A 27,675-nucleotide genomic window follows, 5' to 3' on the forward strand; every position below is an offset into this window, starting at 1 on the left:
AAATGCACCCTGCAAAGACCGCTGCAAAGTGGCAGGAACACTCCTTTGCACGCGGGTTCTCTGCGCAGCAGAACTCCTCCGTGCAATGAAGCTGTAAACCCACGGGGATAATTCTTAGTGCCGAAGCACACACAAAAAATCAGACCTTTGGGTCATGACAATACGTTGTAATGACTCAAGGAAGAAAGAATGCAAATCCCTTTAACCAGATGAGATACTATATCCATGAAAGCTGAGACTCTGAAAAGGACTATTTTGTGCAGACTACTTCTACTCAGACAGCGTAGAATGGACTTAGAAGAATCCAACCAGGAAAACTTTGGTCTGTAGACTTGTTATATTATTCGGTCAAGCAGTGTTTAAAAAATCAGTAGGAGAATAGGAAAATCATTCTGTCTGAATTATAACATGTTCATCCTCTCTGTGACGTTAAAGCTAATGATAATAGGCTTAACAAGATGGTTAAAACAATAGGGTTTATTTACAGTATGTTAAGTTTCTGTTATTGTAATGCTAAAGTGTGTGTAGACATGAACATGTGGTAAAGTGACATGAGACAGGCCAGACCTTGATATACAAGTGAGTGCTGCCAGGAGAGCTCAATGTGACAATTCTGGGAAAACTGGGAAACTAGAACTGTGCTGGGGGAGAAAAAGAAAAAAAACAGTTGAGAAAGCAGTATTGGATTTACACACACATTGAGAAATAAGAGAAGCTTATGGGCGTGCTTTCATGTAAAGTTCAAGCCAAATCCCACTCACCTTCCCATTGCAAGAAATATGTTGAAGTCGATGGTCTTTGGGTTGGCAGTGCTACAAGGGTTAGCTGTTCTTATATTCTTGTTTGCAAGAGTACAGCAAGCATGTTGGACTGAATTGTGTCTTTTTAACTGGCAATAAGGAATAGAAATATGTTGGTGGTAGTTACAATTTGAGTTGTACCCTTCCTGTCTCCTTCCTCTTTCCTGCAAATAGTAGTTGTGGAGTACTTCTTGAAATATACTAAGCATTTTATATGAATTCTGTTTCTCAGCACTGATAATGGCGATACACTGATCTGAATGGTCCCTTCTAGTAGTACCCTCAAGCAGGTTGCCAATGTCACTCTGGCCTTTGGAGATGCTGAGCAGGCAGTGCTGTAACAAGCGGGGGGCGAGTGGGACAACTGTCCTGGGCGCCGAAGTGAAGTGGCACCAACAAGTGCTGTCCAGCCAAGGCAAGGCACAGGATGGAGCTGCAGGTATCTCTTTTTTGGTGGGGAGTGGAGAGGGGATGGGGGAAGGGTGGCTCTGGCTGCTACGTGCACTCCTGGGCATAGGCGGCGGAAGGCCAGGGCTTAGCCTCCCCGAAATGCGGGGCAGCGGTAGCAGCATAGAGGACAGCAGGGCAGCCTGGGTGCAGGGTCTGGGCAGCTGCAGCAGTGGGGCAGGGCACACAGACACAGATGAGAAGCCAGTGCCTACAGGCAGCCAGGAACTCAGCCTGGCCCTGCCACATGTGGAGCAGCACCCAGCAAGTAAGTGTGTGATGTTCAGTGTGTGTGTGTGTAGAGAAATATCCTTTAAGTTAAGTTTCACTCAGCCCCCCTAAATAAGATTTTCTCCCTCTGTCTAGGTTCCCGGGCAAGCATGGGGGTGGGGAATGCGTGCCCCACAGATCTGTGTGCAGGGTGAGGGCGGGCTGCCACTGCGCACTTTCCCCCGGGCACCAAACTTTGTTGCAGTGGCACTGTGAACAGGGTTTTTTTTCTGGCTGTCTTTTGATAATTCTCCAAATGGAAACTAAAGCTGATAAAACCCTAAGTAGCTTAGCCCACCATTTTTTTTTCTTAGAAGGGAGAGAATGATTTCATATTGTATGATCAGTAGCTTGGTTGAAAATTTTCCCCCAAAATTGTTTATCAATGTACAGTTTGGTCTCTGAAAAGATGTTTCTTTACAAAAAGTGTTTTCTCTCCTTGAAAAATTCAGCACTGTCAAAAAAGTTAATGTCTGACCAAGATGTGGAGTTCTTTCATCTTGTCTTTTTTTTTTAAATAAAAACCCACCTATTTTCTAAACAGCTCTCATGATGAGTACAACCTTATTACTCTTGAGGTTTTCTGAGTGCAGCTTGTAGGTGGAATTTGATATGTGCTCATGGAAACATCTTATTGGTATAATCCCAATTATTTTGTCCAAATTCCTGTTAGGGTGCAATAAGCTTCTTTAGAAATTGTGATAAAAAGTTTCTGGGTGTAAGAGGCAAGGCAAATCCTGAGTTGTTATGAATCAGTCTGTGGAGTGGTTAAAAGGAAAAAAACCCCAGAAAACGACAGATTCTTTTGTTAATTTCTATGGGACATTTTATAAGGATAACTACTGTTACGTTGGTAGGTATGGATGAGATCCTATTCTGTCTTTTACATACAGATACTGTGCATCTCTGTGGGTATGAGGACTCCACTGGAGAGCCCCTCTGAGAGATGGAGTCAGAACTGGTCCCATTACTCTGATCTTTCATTGTCGGCCAGCGTAATTAGGAAAGCAGAGCTCTACTTTGCTGTATCCTTCACTCTTCAGGTTACCAGGCAGATGCTGAGCTGATGAAACTGTGGTTGCCTTTTGTGCAGGTAAGAATGCCTGGTACAATACTCAGTGATTCTGTAAGACGGGAAAAGCACTTCTTCAAAGGGACATAGGTATAATGCATATCCAGTCATACAAGATCACCATGCACTTCAGTCATCACGATGAAAAGCAGGTGAGTTTGGAATGCTTTCCTTTTCCTTCATTTTTTAAAAAGTTTTTTGAAGTGCTCCTTGTTATTATCTTTGGTAAACTGCCTGCTTTCTGAGGCTGGACTGGGGGAGTTACATTTTTGTCTTCCTTATCTTCTTACTATTCAATCTTTCTCCCCCACAAGGACTTCCTTCCACTCCCATTTAAATTACTGGGACTTTTGCCAGTGGCTTCAGTGGATCAAGTATGGTTGCTAAGCTGACTAGCAGCTAACTGGAGATGTTACCAAGTTACTGATTGCCAGAATACCAAGCTGCCAGCTCCTGGCTCTTGGGGTTAAATTGGCACCTCTGCCCTGACTGTTTATGCTGAGTGAAGGGACTGAAGTTGCATACCTGATCATAGGAGGATCCGACTAGTAAGTAAAGGCACTGCAGTCAACAGCCGCATAGCTTCCTTTCAGTTACTTCCTTGCAGGCCCTGGCATGCAGGGACATGCACACCAAGTGCTGCTGAAACTGCAGCACTGGGTGGCTGCTCTAGTTTAGACAGATTCTCAGGAAGGTCTAAATTATGCAGAGGAGTTGCTCCATTCCCTACAGCAATTCAGGCTTAAGAGATGGCTTAAACCTACCTTCTTACTTGTTCCTCTTGGCTTGTGAGCTCTATGCTGCAGACCTCGAGATGTAGAGATGGTTTCTGTCAACTTACGCAGCAAAGAATCAGAACAGAAGGCATTGGCTTTACGTGGCACAACCCTTAGGACATAGATTTGTGGGTGTTTTACATTTCAGTGCCTACTAAGTATACATAATGTGAGTATATAAATGCTAATCCAGAAATGCAAACTTGTATATGTATTCATATTTACATGTAAATGCTAAATCTATAGTTTATTGGGTATTCTACAGGAAGGCAACAAGTTTGTCTTGTTATGCAGCCAGGGGATATATGTGGCACTTAAATGTGGGCTACATGCTTTAGGGGGTGGTCCTCCTGAGCATTTCCCCCTCATCATGTGGGCTGTGCTGGTTCCACCCCCCCACAGTGGCCCAGCTGCCATGCTGGCTGCAGTGACAATGGCACATGGCTCCTTATCCTCTGCCACGCCAGCTCTCCGGGTGATGTGGAGGCCCCAGTACACACTTGCCACATGGCAGTGGGATAGGCTGCTGTCAGGGCCCATGGGCCACCAATTGGATAACGCTGGTTTAGAGTACTAGACTGTGATTCAGGAGACCTGGGTTGTGTTCTTAGCTCTGCCGGTCATCTTCAGTAATTGCTTCACGGCTGTATTTCAGTGGATCTAAGATTCTGACAACGGGAGTGATATCAGGATCTGACCGTTAGCTTCTATGGATGTCAATATATGGTAAATACTGCTGATTGCTTACTTAGCTTGGAAAGAGGGGCCAGGAAGCTCAGTTCTGGCATGATTGAACCCTCAGCTTCAGTGGACTGCAGGAGTGGAGGAGGAATTGAAGTGGGGTGTCAGTGCCCTGGATTCAACCCTAAACTTTTCATTTGCCCTGTTTAAACTCTGTGCTTTTCAGGACTGCATTTGTACAGTGCCTTGCAGTGATGTCCCAGTCCTTATAGGCACTGCTTTAGGCACTCTAGGCTCTGTTGCAATAAATAACAATAATATATTTCTCTAGCTTTCTGTACAGCATGTGGCATTCCAAATAAAAAGGCTTCACAAAAAATGGATCCAGTTAAAAAGCTCCTACTGACTTTACAAAGAGTCAAGCTATTTTCTATGAAACAGGAACAAACTGTTTAACACGTTTTTTATCTAGAGCCTAGAAGCAGGCTTCAAAGAGTGGAAAGGGCACCTTTAAATGAGCACTAAATGTTTTCTACTGACCTCTGAATGTTGCAGAAAGGCTTTAGAAGAATAATTATTTTTTTTTTTTTAGGGAAAAGATGGTTTTTTCAAGTGTTTTTCCTCATTTGAACAGATGCTTTCATTTGTAAGATGGAAAGGTTTTTTATATTCAGTAAAATGTAAGCCTTTAGTGAACAGAAAATGCAAATCTAAAATCACTCATCTCCTCTTTCTCACTCTAAAAAACTCTTTTGTTCCTAAACAGAAATTAAGTAGGAATAATAATAAAAAAAAAATCCCAGCCCATTACTTGAAAGAAAATGTAGCAACACTTATTGAGCTTTCTCTCTTTCCTCAGTATCTAGAAGGCTCAATTATATTTTCTTGTTGGCATTAAGGTTCTTAATTATGCAGTTGTCTGTTTATTTTGAATAACTGAAAGACTGTGCCAGGAAAGGGAGCAGGGTGGAGAAAGAAAAAAAGAGAGAGAGAGAAGGGAAAAGATAGAAACTCATTACCTTTAGCAAACTGCTAATCATTGTAAATGGCCACAAAGGCCAGAGGAGATTGCAGAAAATTACTATCAAGCGTGAAGGAATAAAAATACCCTAGACTATATTAAAAAAAGAGCAGAAAAAAGCTACTTGGTAGTAAAGCAAGTAGACTGGAAAGAATAATGGAAATGAAGCACAGTGAGGGGTCTTGGCAAGTCCAGTAACGGGGAGGAAAAAAAGGAAAAGAAAAGGGAATGGATTTCTTCTTGAATATATTGGATAAACCAATATCAAACACCACAAAGTGCTCTTGGCCATTTTTAGCAGAGCTCTTTGATGCCCTGCTATTATTCAGTTTCTTTCTTTAAACCCTCTACCTTTACCCCCTCCCCCTGCTTCTCTTCCAGCCACCAGCTGCAGTGGCTCCAGTAAGCCCATGTTTTCAAAATAAAACAGGCAGTGGCCACTTTCATTAGTCAAAGGGACCAAATGCCTAGCCCATCAATCTGAGAGGGGGAGGCTGCAGTAATTTTTTTTTTTAAGCTTTGGCTTCAAGCTCAAACTCTTGAGCCCATAGATAGTATCTCAAGGATAGATCAATGTCAAGGATAACAAAGAAGCCAGGTCAGATGCAGATGGAGAGCTCCAGGCACTGAAAATCATATCAAGGTAGCATGCCTGTGCAATGCCACTTCATGAATTCTTTACAAAGCTGAGCCCAGTGGTCCCTGAGCCATTTAAAGTTTTTATTGCTTGCATGGAAATGTGGTTGACAGTCACAATGCTACCTGGCAAATTTTGTTCTTCAACATTAGCACTGTGGTAAAGAAAGCTTTCCTGTCCGCATCTTTATTGTTGTCAGTATTAAAGATGGGAAGTTATTCACTGTTTAAAGGTGCTGCCTCTGATTTTGATAAATAGACCTCTTTAATAAAAAGACTTCTCTTTAGTGATTTTTATTTCACAGGTAAGCATATTCAAGAGAAGGAACAATAATTGTAATTTGCCAAAGAGCAGTATATAGAGTAGAAAATCCCAAATTGTATGAAATGTATGTCCTCTAGTTTGGTTTCTGATGGTCAAAGGAAGATTGCGTTTCTCTCTTTCTACCATTCAAGAGGACTTGTATTGAAGATTGTATTTTATTTGGATTTTAAATGTGAAAAAGTCTAGCCAATCTAAAATAAATCAACCAGAGAAAAAGCTTGCCTTAAAATTCCCATAAAAGTATTTGTGTTGTTTAGAAAAACCCCCTGAAATAGGTCATTTTATGTTAATTATCAGCTGTGTTTCTACACATTTTACATCCAGGTTTTTTGCACATGCAAACTGTATGTGTGCATACATAAATAAATCAGGGAGGGGAAACTGATATTTTTAAAATTTGTGGGCATTTAGCTTTTCAAATCAAACAAACATTTTTTCATAGAAAGAAGACACTTTTTTTTTCCCCTGAAGAAACTTGTTATGTCAAAACAACAGTTATCAGTCAAAATCAGTTTTGATGGAAAACTTTGGACCAGCACAGAACTATGGCTAAGTACAGACCATCAAAAACCCCAAGGTGGAATCAATCAAACCTTTGTGGGTTTCTCTAAGTTGTAAAGACTAGATCAGGAAGGAACAGGACACATGTTGGGGTGTGTGTGTGTGGGGGGGACAAGGGTGTCAGCCCTGGCTGAGGTCAGCAGGTTGGAGGCACTCCTGCACACCTCCTAGCATGTCGGACACTGCTGAAGGAACCTGAGCCCAGCTGATTAGCAGGCCATGCCTGATTGGCTGCTGGGCACATGCCCTCACCCCCTGCTGTCAGGCACAGGGATGGGGAGAGCCAGCAGAGAATATCTCCCCAGCCCAGGCCCCCCACAGCTGCTTGTGGTGGTGGAAGGAGGGAGGATGGGGGAAAGCTAAGACCCCTGCCCTAGCCCCCCCCCCCCCCCCCCAGAACTGCTGTGGGTGCTTTCTCTTCTCCACTGCTGAGATGGGTTGGGGAACACAGCCCCACCCCTTTCCAGCTCTTAGGGGCAGGGGAGGGAAGGGAGAAATTGTGGGGGGAAGTGGAGACCTTCATCCTGCCCCCCCCCCCCCACCCAGCCACAGCCACTGGGAGGTGTGCTGTGGGGGGCTTTCTCCCATCCCCTACTGACTGGCCTGGCTGGAGCAGGGGAACATATTCTCCCCTCCCTCTCATGCTCCCCTGCCCCCCACAACACCTGGTAGGGGGTGAGACTGCATTTCCCCAGCCCTACCAGAATCAGTCAGTGGGGGAGGGGAGAACCCCCCCAGCAGTTCTGGCTAGGTTGGGGGGGTTTGGGGCAGGGATCTCCACTCTCCACCCCCATACAGCCTGGCTGACAAATGCAGGCAGGACACGGGGCTGGGGATCAGAAGCCTTGGATCTGTGACAGCCTAGGGGCAGAAGAGTGTAAGTGGAGGCTATCCTGCTCACTCTGTGAGGGGGGCTAGTGGGGCAGCTACAACACATCCTGGGATGCCGGGGGACTGTCACCTAACTTGATTCAGAAGGGGACCTGGCACAGAAGTTCGATAGACCAATCTAACCTCAACTGATTTAAATCTGATACTACATCCATCCAGTTCTATCTTAAACTGGGTTTGGGCATTTTGAAACTGGTCTGTGTGTGTTGAGCTTCTGCTTTGTTGCAGGTTTAGACCAGTTTCCAATCACTTATACTGGTTTATGTATCATTTCTTTCCCTAGCCTATCTGACTTGCATGCAAAGTGCAATTTGTTACTTGCATATGCTAGTTGATCTATTCTTTCTGTTCTGTTTAGCAACTCTAGTATCATCATGATGAGCCCTTTTTCATTTGCCCTGAAAAAATATGTATCTAAGGTCTGTGGCAGACACATAAGTGAGGTGCAATGGGGTCTGACATGGGATCCCCACAATCATGCTTTTTGCCATGTCATATGTGCATGTCAGGAGACATGATTGTGGGACCCAGCATCAGATCCCATCATGCCTTGTTGCTGGTGCAGGGGGAGCCTGGTTGCTGGTGCAAGGGGAGACTTGGATCATGATTCCCCCCTCATATACCCCCCTCTCCCCCCTTCAGCTGATCTGAGCTCCCATCCCTGGGGTACACCATGTGCCCCCACAGCTGAGAACCCAAATCAGCTGACAGGATATCAGGGTACACCTCCATGGCTGGGAGCCCAGATCAACTGACAGGGCTCCCAGCTGTGGTGGCAAACCCCGTTGTTGGGAGCCCTAGCCTGGCCTCTTGTTCAATTAATGGCATGATAAGAACCAACCAGAAATTTATTATACATTTAGAAGTTGTGTAGCAACTTTACCCAAAGTTAAGTTGGTAACAACTTAAGAAGGTGTGCAAAATCTAGAGGACAAGTTAAGCACCCTCTGAGAATTTCTTCTTCTAACGTTAGGCCAAATGTAGTTTTATCACTGCAGCTCTCAGTTTGCCAGAGGTACCTTGAGAAGAATGTGAGATTATTTTCCCATGAGTTCATGAGATGAATTCTCAGTGATCTCTTTCTGAATGGCTGAGATAGTAATACAGAACACTTCTTTCATTTTGTGGGAAAGGATCTTCAGAAGAATCTTGCTTTTCTCGAGGGGAATGGTCATTTGAGGACTTCACTTAGTTTTTCCATTTTACCTGTTTATTAAACTTGTATGTCTTCAAAAAATTTTGCAAGAAACCCTCAATTCTAAACTGCCCTGTTCTCCTGCCTAGTAGTGTACCCATCCTGTCAAATGCAAAGGGCCATCACTTCCCACTTATTTCATCGGGAGCTGGGGGTGGGTGTCTTCTCTCAGAACTGATCCTAGAGAAGTGCCTTCTACTATAACATAAAGCAGAGGTCACAGGTGTTCCATCCAGTGACTATACTGTCTATATCAGGGGTGCTTAACCACCAGGGAGCCATGTTATCCAGTTTGGGGGGTTCCCTGTGGGTCTGGAAATTTAGCAGTGGGGGAGTGGTAGTGGCATTTGTCACAACCCAACGGTGTGATATTTTTTATTTGTGTGTGCTTTGGCACTACTAAATTATTTTCCCGCTGTTTGTAGCTTTCTTTGCAGGGTGCATTTCTTCGCTGCAGCACAGATATGCACGTTGCAAGGAGTTCCTGCCATTTGCATTTAAATTTGTGCCCCACTATTGGTCAGTTCTAAATTATTCCTACGTGGCGGCTAGCGATTGGCTTGCTAGCCATATAAGAGGCTTGAGTGGTTTCCGCCCAAGTTGGAGGACTCCATGAACATCAGGAGGAGGAGACTTCACGTCTCGTGAAGATCTCTAAGCGCTGCGGAGCCTATTGGACCCAGCGTGAATATCAAGAAGGCAACAGGGGTCTGATCAGCCTCTAGCCTCTCCCCGTCGCCGAGTGAAATCCTCGACGTACCCTTTCCCTGCGCGCAAAAGTTCCACGGAGCCTCAAAAACTTCGTGTGAGTGAATCCAGAGCTCTGTCCGAGTCCTTAAACTAGGATTTAAGCGAAGTATTCTTGGAAGTTTTCCAGCCTGCACCGCGACCATCTACGGTGTAAGTAAACAATCTTAAACAACCATTAAGCGTCCGTGCCTAACTCTAGTGTGCAGCCTGCCTTCCCCGACCCGGCGTGTCCGGGCTGCTGGCCACAGCCCGCCGCGCGAAAAAAGGGCCTCGGACTGCTCCCGGCCTGCACAGCATTAATTGCTACTCCCATGCTGCCAAGTTTCCAGACCCATAGGGAGCCACACAGGCTAGATAAAGTGGCCCTGAGTGCTAGATTGTGCTGGCACTTGAGGCTGCTCCAGTGTGTAGCTGCATCTGGGCATGCAGGGTTGAGCTGGTACAGGATCTGGCCCACAGAACCAAAAATTTGAGCACCGCTGGTCTATATAAACAAGATCTGTAGCAAAAGGTAAACACACGATATTTATACATTGCATGTTACTGTTTTACTTCATTCCAGCCTGTTGGTATGCCTGTCAGTGCTATTGCCATGTATTGCTACTTGCAAGGCCTACATTCAGACCTACCCTCAGGCTCTTGTATGTCACGCTGAGAGACCTTAGGAGTGTTGATAAGGTTATGCTCTCAACTTCTGGGCAGGTGGGGTGGAAAGTGAGAATTTCCTTCTGTGAATGCCTTGTGCATCCTTTCCATGTCAGTTAACATAGCATAATATTACAGTTTTGGAGTCCCCTTGGAGGAGAATGCTGCAGCTCTTTGCTGCAGGGCTTGAAGAGTCTGTGGGTAGCGAGAAGAGGGATTTAAAAGGGGAACTAATTATGACAGGGGTAGGGAGAAGTACCAGTGCTCCCTGAGACCTGCCGTGTTCTTGAGTCTTTCCTCACGGGAAATGAAAGTGTGTCCTTTATAGGTATGTGCATTTGATTTGATATTATTATTCATATCCAGAGGCCTATCTTTGTTATTCATATTATATATATGCACACACACGTGTGTGTGTGTGTGTGTATGTGTGTGTGTGTATATATATATATATATACACACACATACATGTTCATATATATAATATGATTTTTAAAATAGAGAGTGAAAAAGTATATGGCTTTGGCAAACCTCATAGGCTAACTTCAATCTGAGTCAGTTTGCTGAATTTCCACATATTGGTGCTTCCACATTAATCAATGCAATGATGAGAGGATGTTTTTGCTATGTGAAGGTTAAACTAAACCTAGAATATGGGAACTGCTCACTTCCTCTAGCTGTCATCTGTAGATCTACCAGTCCTTTGCTTTTGTTCTTATTTTGTCCCCCTGCTTCTTCCTCTCTGGCTCCATGGTTCATTCCAGAAATGTCAGTATACTGGACCATGTTCTGAAAAGCACAGGAAACAGAGGGAATGCGATAGGTGAGAGGTCATTTTTTTAAAAAAGAAAGGCCGACACTGGGTTTTTCTCTTTTTTTCTTGCAAGAGGTAAAGTGGTTCAGCCCATCCCTCTATTCTTGGGTATGAGGCCTTGTTTTCTACTCCATGGGAGAAAAAAACCAGTGTGTCAAAATGGGATTTTATGATAAGGCCCAGTGCTAGGCTCTAAATGAACCGTGTGCCCCAGTTCTTCTACTAAGTGGAATAATGTGACAAATTTTATCCTTTATTATTGGTGTAGTGTCAACCAGCAAGAGCTCTTCTGATACCGCTATGCCTCTTTGGCCTCTGGTCTCTTCCCAAGTCCCACGCTCTGACTACAGTACTGCATACAAAACATTGTGAGAAAAAGAGAGTAGCTAGCAGCTTAGGATATCTAGGCCTACATTTTCTATAAAAAGATGGTATTCTGTGACACTGAGGCCTGGATTGTTTCTCAAGGTGTCAGAGCTCCCTTATGAAGTGTTATAGCTGAGTTCTGGTGGCGCGTGGCCTAATTCCAATGCTGTTCTATTCCAGTGATAAGTTACCCAGTGCTTGGTACATATGCTTAAATGTTGATCTACTAAAACATAGGTGATAGTGTGGGTGCTAAATTGTTCAGATTTACTCCTTTTTTTATCATCACTATACAGTTCATTACAAAGTACCTGTAATGTTGCTGATGTATTCCATGACCTGACCATTTAAATGTAATCATTCTTTATTTCATATACTTCAAGTTCCAAGACATTTTTTGTTTCCCAAAAGGAGGCCTGCAGAGGAGATGTGCAGTCTTGCCAGATATCTGCTTTATGTAAACCTCAACCTGACAATTCAGGCTCAACATTTCAGAACTCATGCCTGCTTTCTCAAAAACTGTGTTGCCTTTAAACTGTCCATACTGACATGGTGCAGCATACCACAGAGAAGCACCCTGACCCTGATTTAACCCTTCAAGAAAGAAACCCCTTTCCTTTCAGACTGGATGCCTTCCACCCTTTTGAGTGGCAGTAGGGAACTGGGTGAAACACATTTGTGTTAGATGCAGTAGGAACAGAATAGAAATATTATGGTGCCAGAAGCATAGCATTGTATTCTTTGGCACAGACAACTTTACGTTTATTTAATGAGCTTCACATACTGTCAGATGCACATTTTGTACTGCAGAAAATTGTGCCCAGAAAATATTTACAGGGGTGGCATAAGTCAAAGCTATATCAAGTTAATTATAACAGTATCACTAGATATGGCATGTTAGGCTGGGACTCATTGGACATGTCCACACAAGCGCGCACATGCCTCTTGCCCCACCTCAAACCCCTTTGAGGCATGGCAACAGGCATGTGCGGGAACAAGAAAATGTTCCCTGGTCTGCAAACTTGCCAGGGTTGGCCCTATTCCCCCAAGCCCACCCCATCCCTACCCCCCCCACTTAAAAAAACCCCCCAAAACCCTGGCACTTACGGGCAGTTGGAGCTGCTGTGTGGCTGACTGGGGCCCCTCCCACACACTGCGGGGTAGGTGACAGCCCCTCCTGCCCCTCCACTGTCCTGTTTTGCCTGGAGGGCTCTGCCAGGAGGCCCTGGAGTCCCGTTCCCCCCCGCTTCTCAAGTAAGCAGAGGCTTTTTTCCCTATTTTTTTTCTGGGTTTTTTTCTGTTTTTTGGGGTTTTTTTTAAGTGATAGTGCCTGGGGTTGTGAGGGTAGCCATGGGGCCTGGGGGTGCAAGTTGGGGGGGGGGGTAAGGCTGGGTGGGGAAGCCATTGGGGGGGTCTGGAGATGGGGGGGTGGGCCTGGGTAGGGCAGCCATTGGGGGGGCTGCAGGAACTGGTGGGGGATGGGGCCAGGTGGGGCAATAATTGAGCTGGGGTGGGGCATGTGGTCCTTGCAAGGGGGATGGTAGGCCCTGTTGGGGGCCATATGGCCCCCACTGGGGGGCTGTACCCCTTGTGTGGGGGCTGAATCCCCTGTTGGGGGCCTGTACCCCTTGTGTGGGGGTTGAACCCCCTGTTGCGCGGCTGTACCCCTTGTGAGAGTGCCGAACCCCCTATTGGGGTGCCATAGCCCTGTGGCAACGCAGCAAAACATGTACTCATGAATTTATGAAACATGTATTTAGAGTTCACTTTATTATTATGATAAGAGACTTGCTTTAGCACTGTAAGATATATCAATAAAACATTGTCCAAGTAATCACCATCTCTTTCTTGCTCTCTATCTTTATACTGGTCTTTCGTTTTACTTGTGGAGGAACATGGATTTGGGGGTATCTTACTGAGTGATTTTTGGGATTTTTTTTATGAGGGATTTTTCAGTTTTCCAATAGGGAACACCAGAATTCCTGCTAGGGAGGCCAGTGGCAGGACCCTGCTTGCTCAGAGCTGTCACCTTGGACCCATCTGGCTGTGGCTGACCTCTGGGACAAATGGAGCTAGGAGGACATGCTTTGACAGTTCAAAGCAGGCCACCATACCTGGAACATCTAGCGGGTGATAGCTGCCCAAATGGCCGGGTAGGGGGCACAAATGGCAGTAGTACCACACAAAAGCCAACCCTGCAACCACAGCCCACTGGCAGCTAGCCCAGAGGGGCACATGCCTCCTACTGGCTGTGCAGTCCCCATCTGGGTCTGGTGGGTCACAGCCAGGCAGCAGGCCCCACGGCCAGACTGCTGCAGTGGGTAGAGGATGCAGGGAACTCTCAGGGCTGCTTCAGCAGTCCAGCTGGCACAAGCGGTAGTGTCCCCAGGTACCAATTGGCTGGGCCCCAGAAGCTCCTGAGAGCTAGTAGCCCTGAGCTCCTTGCCAGTGTGGCTTTTTATACTGCTGGAGCCAGGACAGGGTAGCTTTTTATACTGGTGGGGACAGCACAGGTGCTGGGCCCAGTCTCTAGCTTCCCCTGGCTGCAGATCCAGGAGGAGCCAGGCAGGGTTATTTTGCCCCAAGTGGCACAATTTGCTCCACAACAAAGTGCATGTCCGAGCACATGCGCTGAAGCAAAAAGCCCTGGCTCAAATTTGCATCACTTCTATTTGAGCTGCTGCAAGCGCATGTGCTTGCATGTGTGGACATGCCCATTGAGTCAAATGGGGCGCTGTCATTTGAGTACAATGGGGCTACCTTGTGGCATGTGGTGGTGGCTTTTGACATAACCTACTTTAGGTAACTGATAAGTTGACTTGTGTTGCCAGATGGAAAAGTAAGCTTTGCTTATTCCCCAAAGTCTTCAGACTCAGCTACAGACAATGACTTTCTGGACAAGATCCTAAATTTAGTCCATCATAGGCTTACAGAAAACAAGGGCTAGAAGGGACCTCACAAAGTCCAGCCCCTGTTCAAGGCAGGGTCCTCCCCCAACTAAACCATCCCAGCCAAGTGTGTGTCCAACCTGCTTTTGAAAATCTCCAAGGATCGAGATTCGAGATTCCACAACTTCCCTAGGTAGCCTGTTGCTCATAGTCTGAAAGTTCCTCCTAATCTCCAACCTAAATTTTATCTGCTGCAGCTTGAGTCTATTGCTTCTAGTCTTGTCACCTATGGCCACAGAGGAAAACCCATCTTCATCTTTTCTGTAATTGCCCTTTTAGGAATTTGAAGGCTGTATTCAAATACTCCCTCAGTCTTCTCTTCTCCAGACTAAATAATCATACTTCTTCAAGCCTTCCCTCAGGGAAAATCTTTCCTAGGTTCTCTGTAGACAAAAACAAGGTATTCTTTTCAGTTGTCTAGAAAGATAACTACTGAGCCACATACTGTTTTTTCCCTCCCTACTCTAGTGGCCTTTTGAGATGTAGAAACTGGGTTAGCTATCAAACCCATTTCTGAAGCCAATGGACAATGCGGAGAAGTACTACAGGGTGAGCAGGCAACTCACATATACTTCAGTGGGAAAGGAAAAGGCAAATATTACCTTGTCAAATTTCTAAGACTTTTGTTGGGAATCTGTTGAATGAGCTGTAAGGATTCCAATAAATCTGAATGATTATTTGATCTAATTATTCCGGTAAACAACAGATGGTATGAAGTCCAACAACAACAAGGGAAGTGGTGATGTCTCCAAAAGATGAAGTGCAATACGAATAAAATAATTTACGCATAAAACTGCAGAATATTATCTTCCTATATTTAGATTAAATTTTCTCCAGCAAACTGTCAAAGACAAAACATATTTGATAAAGGCAAGTCACTTTATTGAAGCTAAAGTCAGCAGAACAAGAGGACTTTACAAAGGTCACTTTTTTGCTGTTTAAATAACTGGCATGTTGAATACTGGTTGGAAAATGGCTCAAGAATATGTTCAGTCAAACATTAGTGCTTCAATTTTAGCATACTTCATTGAAACCATATTGGGTCTTACTCTTGCAATGCCTCTGTTACATTGTCATCTTCACACAAAAAAAACAAGGTTTTCAGAGGTCAACAGTCTATTCTCTGTATTGAATAGCAATATACTCTAATTCTGTCTCTCTGTCAAAAGAATTTATTCCATGCAAAGTGTCCATTATTATACACTGGGTGAATCTACATGTGCCTTTTATTGTGCAACTGACTAATTAGCTCCACAGTAAAGTATTACTATCTACACATACGCCTGTATTAGGGCACAGTAAATGAGTTAATTCCACTGTAGGATAGTATTGTCTGGGACAAGTAATATCTTACAGTGAAGTAGTTGTGTGTGCTGAAACACACATGTAGATGGTGACTGAGGCTGGCTAGGGCATGAGGGTGCTACAGTGCTGGGGCTGCCTGCTGGCTAGCCACAGACTGTGGTGCCCTTGTGTCCCAGCTAGCCCCTCCACAGAATGTTGAGCTGGATTGGAGCAGCCCTGGGGCTGGCAGGCTGGTCCCCCCAGGCTCCCTGGCAGCCCAGGGCTGTTTTGCCCTGGCTCAATGTGCTGTGTTCCCTGGCACATGTCTAACCACTGCACCCGGGAGAAATAAACTCCAGCACAAATTGCGTTGGAGTTTATTGCTATGTGCTAATCACACATTTTAGATGCACTGACTGACCCAACCCTTGTTTCTTTTTTTTTTTCACCATGTCTGCATACCTTTTTCTTTTCTTATTTGTTACCCTGTGAGCTGCAACAAGATGATCTGATGCTTAGTATGGTTATTTCTGTGGTTTATAAAATATATGTTGCATGTGATATCAGTGAATGGATGGCTGAAGATAGTTCCATGTTGTATTTGGGTTTTTTTCCTTTGTGTTTGCAGCAAAATTATTGTTCATATTCCCTTCTTGGTTTCTCTTGGAAAATCTGTTGAGTTGTCTTAGCAATAAGGCAGAAGAAACAGGGACTAATTGCTCTAATTTATTCCTAAACTGCCAAACAATGCTTGTAGACAAAAACAATATTCTGAGGCCAAGTGAGGGGTTACATTTGATTTTTGAAGAAGTTCAAGTAAGTAAGTGGTTGAAACTGCTGGCCCTTCTGCAACTGAATGCTGGGGTAGAGAAATTATATGGGACTGTAGACTGGAAAACTTGAATTGTGATTTCACGGTGTTGTTGCTGTTGGATTTGAATGTTTTGTGCATTTCAGCTTTTATTGCACCTTTGAGAGAGAAGAACCTGTTGTTTTTGTTTTATGAAAGTCAGACATGCTGCTTGGAGCATTCCTGTAACCAACCCAAAGTAAATCCATTAGTCCTGAGTGTCAGCCATTTTGACTGTAGGGACAAAGGATAAATCAGTGATATATAGTAAAGCATTAGTCCATCTAGGCTCCAATAGACCCTTCATTACTGTAGTATGAGTGCCACTATGGGATGGCATTTTGATGGAAGAGAATGCAGACTGAATATTTCTCTTTATTTGCATAGCAGTAACTACAAGGAGCCTATGCCAGAAAGTGACTGCTGCTTTGAAAAATAAGATCAATGCTAGAACTTCATGGGTTATAAATGATTAATGAGAGATAAAGCTCATGCAGTACTCTGCAGTGCATCGGTATGATACTCCACTCTTATTTCTCTTGGTTATGCTCTAGTTCTTTCATTTATGTGTTATGTATCTATATAGGGGTGATACAGTTAAGAATCACAGTAGTAAAAAGCAGTCTTCACAGCCATTGTGACTGCAGACCTAGTGTGTGCATTCTCTGGCATTAGGCTCTTCACCAGGGTTTCAGTATAAGTGAAATACTCTGCTTGGCAGCTTAAGTGGGAACTAACGTTAGTTTGGTGCTTTGTATTATAGGCCACAGGACAAACCATAAAGACAATGTGTTGTTCTTTCTGCCATGAAGCAAATATGTGGAGCTAATTAAAGAAATGCCTTTATTTTAGCTATTTTTAAAGTGGTCATTCTTTTTATTATAACCCTTGAAATAAATCCAGTGCAATATAAGAAGTAAACTATTAGTTTAAAATAATTATTTAAGAATAAAAGTAAAATTCTTAATTATTTTAAGAAGAAAAATTTGAGAAGAGAAGAGAAGAGTCTGGCTCTAAACTTATAGTTTTAGACCATACAGCCTGGCAAAAAACAAAAGCAGGCAGAAGCAAAGTAGGAATAATATTTAGCCTTTTTCCATTCTTATGTTATGAAACAGTAGAGGTGAGAGAAACTCAGTTTAATAGATCACACTATACTGTTGTTTTATATTAGATATTCTTTCCGTGTTCTGCTTGGTGAATCATTGTGAACTAGAGTTAACAAGTAATAGGGTTTAACTGGTGGAATCCCTGTTAGCACATGCAGAGCCAATTTTATAATTTGCATGTCTTCTTGTTATATTTGCTCCGACACACACCCAGCTAACATAATGGGTATCTCACCTACTATATTTCTAACAGTATGTAATTTAGCACTGGTATGAGATCAGTAGGCTCATCTCCAAGCATGTCCAAAGATTGATTTCTTTAGATTCATCCACTACAGGCTCACTTGACAGTCTACAAACTTAATCAACATGGTTACACATATGTAATTACTCATTAGAAGGGCTCTGTCCACATTGAGGTTTGCACATATCAATTTATCATTTCATTTTTGTGCATGTCAAAAAAGTACATTTACCTTTCTGAAGCATCATTTACACAGACAAGGTTAATACTAATTTAATTCACTTTAACAGTAATCTGAATGAAATGCCTCCAAGAAAACGAAGAATTGGACAGATTTCTGATTAAATCCAATCAAAATTCTGCTGTCTCAGCAGTAGAACTTTTGTTTTTGATTGATAGCAAGAGATATTGCTTTTGTTTGTCCACACTGTATGATTGTGAGAGTGTTATCTTCTTTAATGAAACTAAAATCATTGGAGCAACGAACCAAAGTCTTATTTGAGAATTCAAGTTCCCTAGCCATGAGCTGTTAAATGACATGGAGATAATGCAAACTGACCAATAGGTCTTTATCAGCCGTACTGTTGACCGTCTCCATTTCTGAAAAATTCCTTTCCACCCCCATTTTTCAGTTAGTTCTGCCAAGCCAGTACCATCCAAACTTCTCAAGTTGCTTACTCCAAGGAAGCTTAAGCATGAATGGCAAGACACTGTATTTCTTGCTCTGAGCTGCTGCTATGGAGCCTGGAACTTAAGCCTACAGCAGTGTATTAGTTGTGTGAAAATTTCCCCTGTAAAATGGAACTGGTAAATACCTAACTTGATCATGAAGGCTGCTATTAAAAACAAAAGGCCCAAGATTTTAAAAAACTGTAGCCTAGTTAGGTGCCAACATTTCTATTTGCATCTACATGTGCATTAATGCTCTTTAGTTCATGTGCATTAAATCTAGTACCTCTGGGTGTTTTTACACATGCGCTGGGGGGGGGAGGGGGGGCTTTAGTTAAAGCATGCCCAGTGCCATTTTGAAGCACAGGGATGCTGATATACTAGATGGGAGGGCTGGCTGGAATTACCACACTTCAGCAAACTCGATTAATCAAACAACCTCCCAGCTCATGTACAGGCACCCTCCATTGTGAGATTCTAGAAAAATGCGTATTAGCTTGGCTTAATGTGCATTAACTAAGAAGCATGCTTTTTATGTGACATTTCGGGCACTTCCAGATGAGCATGCATATGCCTCTTGTGGTGTCTCAAAGAATTTTGAGACACCGCAAGATGCATGCCGGGAACAAAAAAATGTTCTCCACGCTGCATATTTGCAGCCTGGGCTCAACATTTGGTACCTGGGAAAAAAGCAGGGCAGGTTGGGGACCATGCCCTGAGGTAACCCAGGAGTCAGTCCTCCAGAGAGATGCTCTGGTTTTTGGCCAGAGCGTCTCTATGGTGCTCCTGCTGCCCCAGGTGCTGTCACGGGTAAGTTAGGGATGTGGGGGTGGGGGAGTTTATGGGTGTGGGTGGGTATGAGTGGCGGGGGGGGAATTGGGGAGCATGGGGAATGACGGGGAGATGTTGGGGGTGTTGGGGGATGATGGAGGGTATGGGAAGTGTTGGGGGATGTTGGGGGTCTGAGGAGTTAGGGGGTGATGTCGGGGAGGTGGGGAGTGGCATCTGTGGGTGGGTTTGTGGAGTGGATCAAGTGGGGCCTGCCACATGCCTGCCTCTGCAGCAGCCCCCCGTGGTGCCAGCAGCAACAGGCAACGTGGCTCTGGCCCAGCTTCAGGTACAGCTGACAGTGACATGGCACTGTGTGACCCAGGCTCTGTACATGCTGAACAGGCCTGGCTCAGCCCGGCTGTGCACAGGTCCTGGCCCCAGCCTCTATCTCCTCCTGGTTGCAGATCCAGGAGGAGCTGGGCAGGGTTATTTTGCCCCAAGTGGTTCAATTTGCCCCACACCAAAGTGCTTGTCCAGGCATGTGTGTTGAGGCAAAAATCTCCAGCTCAAATTTGTGCTGCTTCTGTTTGAGCTGTTGCAAGTGCAATGTGCCTGCATGTGTGGACATGCCCTTAATGTCCATTAGCCTATTTTAATGTACATTAAGTAAAAAGCATGGGGCATTTTTACATGTGCTCCTGGTGCAGCGCTGGGTGCTTTAATTAGTGAGCTTCACTAATTAAAAGTGCCAACACATTATGTGGATCAGCGTTGACACACATCTACACAATGACAAAATGGCAGCAGTGCGCTTTGAACTAAAGCTATTTGGATGTGTTTTATTTCAAAGTGCAGTGCTGCCATTTTGTCAGCACAGGAAAACATGGTGCTGCTGATACACGTGATGCATGAGGCTGCTGGAGCACATCAATTTCCATGCTCCAGAAGACTCAATTAATCAAGTCTTCTCCAATGCACTGAATGTCCGGCACATTGGAACAGGCTCCCCACATTTGTATAGGAGCTCATGTTCTTTACGTGACACTTTAATGCACATTAAAATAGGCTAATGTGCATTAAAATGTCTGTGTAGATGCACCCACAGAGGACCAATAGCTCTTCTATAAGTCAGTGGGAGTTGCACATGCTTAGCATATTTTATGCATTTAAGGACCTAATTTCAGGCACCCTGGTTTGAACACATGGACTTAAGTTATTACTTAACATCAAGGATAGTTTATAATTTGATCTCAGTAATGTTCTGCTGTTTCTATTTAGCTATATATAATTCTGGAATGGCTGAACTACTTTATAATTGCACAGTACCCCTTTATACCAGATGTATTGCCTATAAAATTCAGAGAGAGTGTTTTTATACCCCTGCAGCACCTGCATATTGCTAAATATTTCTAAAAACAACTCCCCAAAGACTTAAAGCAGAGTAGACATATACAAATAAATCACAGGGCACAGTGCAAGTTTTCAGGGCTTATGTCCAATTCATCACTCATGTAAGGTGAGGCAAATCTTTATAGCAAACCTCTCATTTATTCTTCAAAATGAAAGGATAACTTTTCCCCCCTCCAATCTTACATTAATTTGGATAATCTGAAAGATAGTAGAAAAAGCAGTGATGGAAGAGTCTATATACTATTGTTACATGCTCTAGTCTGAGGGGTGGCTGCGATGACCCCAGTGGCCACTTAGCCCCTGCTCCCCTCTCACTCCTCAGGTTTGCTCCCCTTCATCTCGCTCACTGTACTTCGTTTCTCTTAGCTCTTAGGAAGTAAATTTGCAGATGATACCAAGCTGGGGGGAGTAGTAGATATGCTGGAGGGTAGGGTAAGGATTCAGAGGGTGCATCTAAACAAGATGCTGATTGCACAGTAGCTCTAATAGTGCTAATATGCTACCGCACAGTATTATTAGGCTACTACACAGTAGCATCACTTAAAAGGCATTTGCTAGCACTACTGCACAGTAACTCCAGTTACTGCATATTTATTTAATACTTGATTATACAAATGAACAGATTATACAAGTACTAAATAAATATACAGTAATGTCATATGTAGATGCACCCAGAAAGACCTGGACATATTGGAGGATTGGACCAAAAGAAATCTCATGATGTCCAATAAGTAAAACTACAAAGTCTTGCACTTAGGATAGAACAGTCCCATGCACTTGTACAAGCTGGGGATTGACTGGCTGAGCAGTAGCTCTGCAGAAAAGAACTTGGGGGTTACAACGGACAATAAGCTGAATATGAACCAGCAGTGTGCCCTTGTTTCCAAGAAGGCTAATGGCATACTGGATTGCATTGGTAGAAGTGTTGCCAGCAAGTTGAGGGAAGTTATTATACCCCTCTATTTGGTACTGGTGAGGCCACAGCTGGAGTACTGTGTCCAGTTTGGGGCTCCCAACTACAGAAAGGATGTAGAAAAAATGCATAGAGTCCAGCAGAGGGCAACAAAATGATTAGGTGGCTGAGGCACATGACTTTTGAGGTGAGGCTGAGGGAATTAGGCTTATTTAGTCTAGAGAAGAGAAGACTTAGGGGACTTAATAGGAGCCTTCAACTACCGGAAGTGGGGGTTGTGTTGCTGGTAGGTGTTATAAGGCTTTGGCCCCTTTCTAGTCAGTGCCTTGTTCCCTAATGATGTCAGGGTGAGGGCTCTGGTGCCACCTAGATGGTTTGGGTGCTGCTCCTACTCGCCTGCCATGTCTTTGATGTTGGTTGATGGGGCTTGATGTTGGTTGTTCCTTGTCGGTGGCCCCAAAGGGGTCTTGATGCTGGTCTCTTCTTTGTGGGGCTCCAAACCTCCCCTTTACCCCACCCTTACCACATCCATGGCCTGGGAAAACACTGCTCCCTGTAGTCTTCCCTTGGATGATCTCACCTCATCCATGTTACCCTCCTCGACCTGGCTTGGGTCTTTCTGGCCGTCAGTCCCTCCCAAGTCGAACACTTGTCTTTCGGGCAGCTAAACCTGCCCTGGCCTGGGCTGACTGTAACTGTAACTTTAACTGAAAATGTGTTTGGCATTTGCCGATGGGCACCTGGGATTCCTTCTCCCAGGACCCCCTTAGCCCCCTGGGATGGGGGAGGGAATTTGTCCATCTCTTCCCTCCTAGCAGGCATGGGGTCAGACCACCTCCCCGTGTGACTTTCCCAGGGCCCAGCTGACTCAGAGTTAATCACTCCTGGTCCCACCACCTGGTGGCACTTGTCACTCCCATGTGGGGCTCCGACGCAGCCACCTCCTGTTCCTCCCTCTTCACCGTGCTGCCCAAGGGGGTTAGCTGTCCCTTGTTGCCCCTCCCCGCTGTGGTACCTGAACTCTGTGTTACAGCTGTGGCTCTGCTCTTGAGCGTGGTGGGGGACTGCTTTTCCTCGTTGAGGCTCCCTGGTAACCCTCTGTTCCCAGGGCTCGGGCTTCCTGTTCCTTCTGCCAGGATTCCCTGGCAGACGCTCAGCTTCCCCTCCCCATGCTTGGGCCAATGCTGCCTGGCTCCACGGCAAGCGTCTCCTGGCTGGCGTTCTGCTCCTCTCTCCCCAGCCAGCTGACTGCCTCTCCAGCTGCTCTTTGAACAGCCTGCGCTTCTCCAAAGCCTTGCCCCCGGGGCTTGCCGATTCATGGGCTCAGGCAGCTCTGGAACTTCCAAGCCTGTGTTGGCATTTCTCCGCAGCTGCCACTTGTCTGCGTCCCTGTGGTGGGTACCGGGGCTCGTCGGGCGGGGTCTTGGGACGTGTTGGGGGGGCTTTTGCCTCCCCTTTCACAGTTTGAAAGAGGATAGAACACCTGTTCTCAGTGGCAGGAGATGATAGAACAAGGAGCAATGGTCTCAAGTTGCAGCAAGTGACATTTAGATTAGATATTAGAAAATACTCTCTCATTAGGAGGGCAGTAAAACACTGGAACAGGTTACCCAGTAAGGTTGTGGAATCTCTGTCCTTGGAGGTTTTTAAGACCTGGGTAGATAAAGCATTCTCTGGGATGATGTAGTTGGGGATGGTGCTGCTTTGAACAGGGGGTTGGACTAGATGACTTCCTGAGGTCCCTTCCAACCTTCATTTTCTATGATTCTATGAAAGGGAAGCTGCCCCAGGGACCCCTGATCTCATGTGGGCATTCAATTATGTCTACTTCCCCTTAAAGGATTATAACATGGCCCTGACCTCCCTTTATACCATGTCCATGCCTCACAGATGTTATCAATCATTTTGTTCATCAGCCCTGTTGGGCCATGGCCTCAGTTCCTTTGCCTGGGCCTCCCTTCCTGGGCACTTTGCCTAGCGTGACTACTCCTGTGTGTAGCTTCCAGGCTTGGCTTCTGTACCCAGGCACTTTACCTCTCATGGCTACTCCCAAGCTCAGTACCTCTGCCTGTGCTCCCTACCCAGGCACATAGCCTTTGCGGGCTACTTCTGGGTACTGGGTCCTGCCCTATCAGGCTCTTACTTCCACCCTCTCCTGGGCTTCAGGCCCTTGTCCCTGATCTCTTCGCTTCTTTGCCCTGCCTATGCCCCTCTCTGGACTACGGGCCCTGGCCCCAATCTCTGGCCCTCCTCCTGGGCCTCTGGCCCTCTGTGCCTTGCCTCAGGGCTCTGGTCTTGCTCCTAGGCTCTACTCCTGGACCTGTTGGGACCTCCTCTACCCTTAAGTCCCATCTACAAACCTCCAGTGCTGCTTACACTAGCATAGCGGTTACCCAGGAGCCCTGCTGCAGCCTGGATGACCACAAGGCTTAGGCATGTCTAACATGTAATTGATGTGACTGAATATACTCCAGCTCAATTTGAGCCAGAGTAAACTAATCCCGATGTTACTGTCTACATGTGCATTTAAGCGCAGTAATTTTACTGCACTGCTGGATACCACTTGTATCTAACGGGACTATCTGACTGTGCAGTATATTAGTCTACTGTGCCCTAATTGCTGTGCATGTGTACATGGTGACACTTTACTGCACAGCAGACCAATTTGCTACACAGTAAAATGTCTCGTGTAGATGCACCCTCTCTGTGGCTTTCAGGGCTAGACTACTGAATGAGCTCAGACCCTAGGCTTATGTGCTTCATGCTCAGGCCCTTGCCAGTCAGAGGAGTACCTTGATTGTCACCTGAACCCTGATTGCAGCCTCATATCCTCTTAAAGTGACAGGCATGCATTGAGCACCCTGTCACAGTTATGTCCTGATAAGCAATGAACAGTACTGTATTGCAAATTATTGCCTAAGTCACTGGACACCAGAAACAAAATCACACTTAAGTATCATAGTTATAATGCACAATGGTGGAGAATGACATGGATTGTTTTTGCTGTATAAAGACATAATACACTTCCCTCCTAGTTACATTTGTCTTTCTTGCTAAATTTACATTCCCTCAACCATGACCATTTTTATTCCAGGCTTAACACTATGTTCACTATGTTTCTCATTCTCTTTGTATAGTCCTGTGCTTTCTGATCCCCCAAGAAAAAAAAAAAGAAGTGTTTTACTAATGGGTTAAGTCATAAAATTAAATCTTTCAATGTCTTTGCAGCTTTTAAGACTCAGTTGTGAGTCTCATTGTGTGTGCATGCACTGGAATAAAGGGACATAAGGGACTAGATTCTATTCCACCTATTGGACATCTAGTTGGATGTTAGTGCCTAGGTGTGATTCTGTTTCATCCTATTCAAGTCTCTGAAAATCCATTAATGCAGTGATCAGCCTAATTTTCTGGTGGTGTGACGGAATGGCCCAGTTCAAGTCTAAGACCAGACTGCCGCCACCACTGCCACTTCTTTCCACCCTCTGGCTTCATTGGGAAAAGCTCCCAGTCACCTGGCCATGGTGTGAATGAAACCCCCTGCTGCCAAATGCTGCTAAGGCCCCCCTGCCCCTGAATTCTGCTGTAGCCTCAACTCTGTGGGCTGGATCCAGTGGCTATGAAGGTTGCAGGTTGCTAACCCCTGTATTAATGCATCTACTTTTGTAACTCATTTTAGGGCACATATGTGCTTTAATGTGCATTAGCCTATTTTAATGTGCATTTAAGTGTCACAAAAAGTGCTCTTTAGCTAACGCACATGAAAACAGGCTAATGTACATTTTTCTAGTACTTCAAAATGGAGGTACCATATTGAATGTGCATTACCTAAAGCACATTAATGAACGTGTAGATGTTCCCCTTAAGACTAAATCACAAAAAAGCAGCAAAGTGGAGAAGGACCCATCCACTTTTTGCATTAACTATTTTAATGCAAGGCTTCAAGCAGGGTGGAACAGAATCACACTTAAGTGCCTGAACCCACTTATGTGCCTAATAGGTGGAATAAAATCTGGCCCAAGGAGTCTCCTCAGTCCCTTCTTCCAGACTCTCCAGAGTCTAGGGTGTGGGGAGAGAAGCTGTGCTACTACCCCACTATCTCTGATGCTTGGGTGGACAAAGATAGGTAGTGAGATCAAGAGAATGTCCTAAGTCCTTGTTTTCATAGAATCATAGAAAGAAGGACTGGAAGGGACCTATAAGATCATCAAGTCCAGTCCCCTGCCTTGGGCAGGAGGTAATTGGGCTCAAATGAGCTCAACAAGGTATTTGTCCAACCTTCTCATAAAGACCACCAGAGATGGTTGTTGCACCACCTCTGCTTGAAATGTGCTCCAGATTCTAGTTACCTGTACAGAAAAGATGTTTTTCCTTGTGTCCAGCCGAAACTTTTCCTTGACTTCCTTGTGTCCATTGGTCTGTATGTTTCCGGTGGGGATAGGGAGGCTTTTCCCTTGACATATTTGTAGGTGACTATCGAGCCGCCTCTCAACCTTCTTTTGCTCAGGCTGAACAGTCCCAGATCCCAAAGTCACTCCTCATAGGACCTGTCCCCCAGGCCCTTGATCATGTGGGTGGCCCTTCTCTGCACCCTTTTGAGGTTGTCCACATCCGTGGTACCCAGAACTGGATGCAGTACTCCAGCTGTGGCCTCACCAATGTCGAATGGAGGGGGAGGAGCACCTCTCTGGATCTGTTGACAACACATCTGCTGATGCACGCTAGAGTTCTATTTGCTCTGTTGGTGACTTCATCACACTGATGGCTCATATTCATCTTCTGGTTGATTGTCACTCCTAGGTCCCTTTTGGGTGCAGTGCTAGCCAGTGGACCCCACCACCCATTGTACAGATATGGTGAGGGTTTTTCCTACCCAGATGAAGGACCTGGAATTTGTCCCTGTTAAACCTCATCTGGTTTTGTTCAGCCCATAGGACCAGCCTGTCAAGGTCGTCCTAAATCCTTGACCTGTTTTCTCATGTGCCCACTTGTCCCCACAGTTTGGTATCATCCACAGACTTAGTCCTTGCACTTATCACTCCCTCAGTCAAGTCATTAATAAAGATATTAGAAAGCACAGGCCCGAGCACTGATCCCTGGGGTACACCACTGGAGATGGCCTTCCAGGATGAGGCCACCCCATCAATCAAGACTCATTGGGATCGGCCACTGAGCCAATTCACAACTCACCTCACTGTAGCCTGGTCTAGACCAGAACTCTCCAACTTAACTGAGAGGATTTCATGGGAAACAGTATCAAAGGCCGTGCTGAAATCTAGGTAGATGATGTCCACCTCCTGTCCCATGTCCAGGTGGTTAGTTACCTGGTCATAAAAGGACACCAGGTTTGTAAGACATGAACTCCCCTCTACAAAGCCATGCTGGGTGCTTCTCAGTACCCCACCAGATGCGAGCTTGTGGGTAATGTCCTCCTTGACAATTTTTTCAAAGAACTTCCCCAGCACTGAAGTCGGACTGACCGGTCTGTAGTTGGCAGAGTCCTCCCTATTTTCCTTCTTAAAGATGGGTACCACTTCTGCTTTCTTCCAACCATTAGGGACAACTCCTGAGTTCCACGTTTTCTCAAACAGCTTGGCCAGCTTTCAGCACCCTCTGGTAAAGGTTGTCTGAACCAGATGACTTGGAAGCGTCCAACTGATTTAAGAGTATCTTCACCTGTTCTGGACTGATTTTATGAGGACTATTGTCATTGCTGTATTCTCTGTGCCCCTGGACTGGTGGCCAGTTCTCACCTGATTTCAGGAATTCTGATGCAAAGTAATTATTGAGCAGCTCTGCCTTTTCACAGGGGTCAACTATGGGCTTCCCCTCCATGTTCTGTAGGGGTGCCACAGTGAAACTTGATTTTTTTTCGTGCTCCCTGTGTACCTATAGAAGGATTTATTGTTGTCCTTAATTTCAGTCACCAGCTTGACTCCCCTGGATGCCTTGGCTTTCCTTGGTCATGTGTGCAGGTCCTGGTCGCATCCTGGCTTCTGTGTTTTGTCTGCCTCTGCATCAGCCAGCTCACCAAAGCAAACCTGGATGGTGAAATAATCCATTCTAGAAAATGGTTGATAAAGACAATATTCCCTCTCAGAAAAGGAGCAGGAAGAGTGACACTGATTTCTGTTCCACTCCTGGGCTACTACAACTAAGCTTTGCCTCTGCCTCTTGTGCAGGCTGGATTGTAATAAGGTTTTCCTGTCCTTACTTGTTGACGTAGTAAA

General features: G+C 45.1%; 1 long non-coding RNA gene across 1 annotated transcript in view; it reads left to right on the forward strand.

The window, feature by feature from the left end:
- The first annotated feature begins 971 nt into the window (after positions 1 to 971).
- The window catches only part of LOC132249094 (uncharacterized), a 55,879-nt gene continuing 29,175 nt past the window's right edge, over positions 972 to 27,675 (forward strand). The window contains exons 1-2 of the long non-coding RNA XR_009460493.1: positions 972 to 1,239; positions 2,411 to 2,610. This is a non-coding gene — a long non-coding RNA (uncharacterized LOC132249094). The remainder of the gene's footprint in view (positions 1,240 to 2,410; positions 2,611 to 27,675) is intronic.

Source organism: Alligator mississippiensis, chromosome 3, assembly GCF_030867095.1.
Source record: "Alligator mississippiensis isolate rAllMis1 chromosome 3, rAllMis1, whole genome shotgun sequence".
Lineage (NCBI taxonomy): Eukaryota > Metazoa > Chordata > Crocodylia > Alligatoridae > Alligator > Alligator mississippiensis.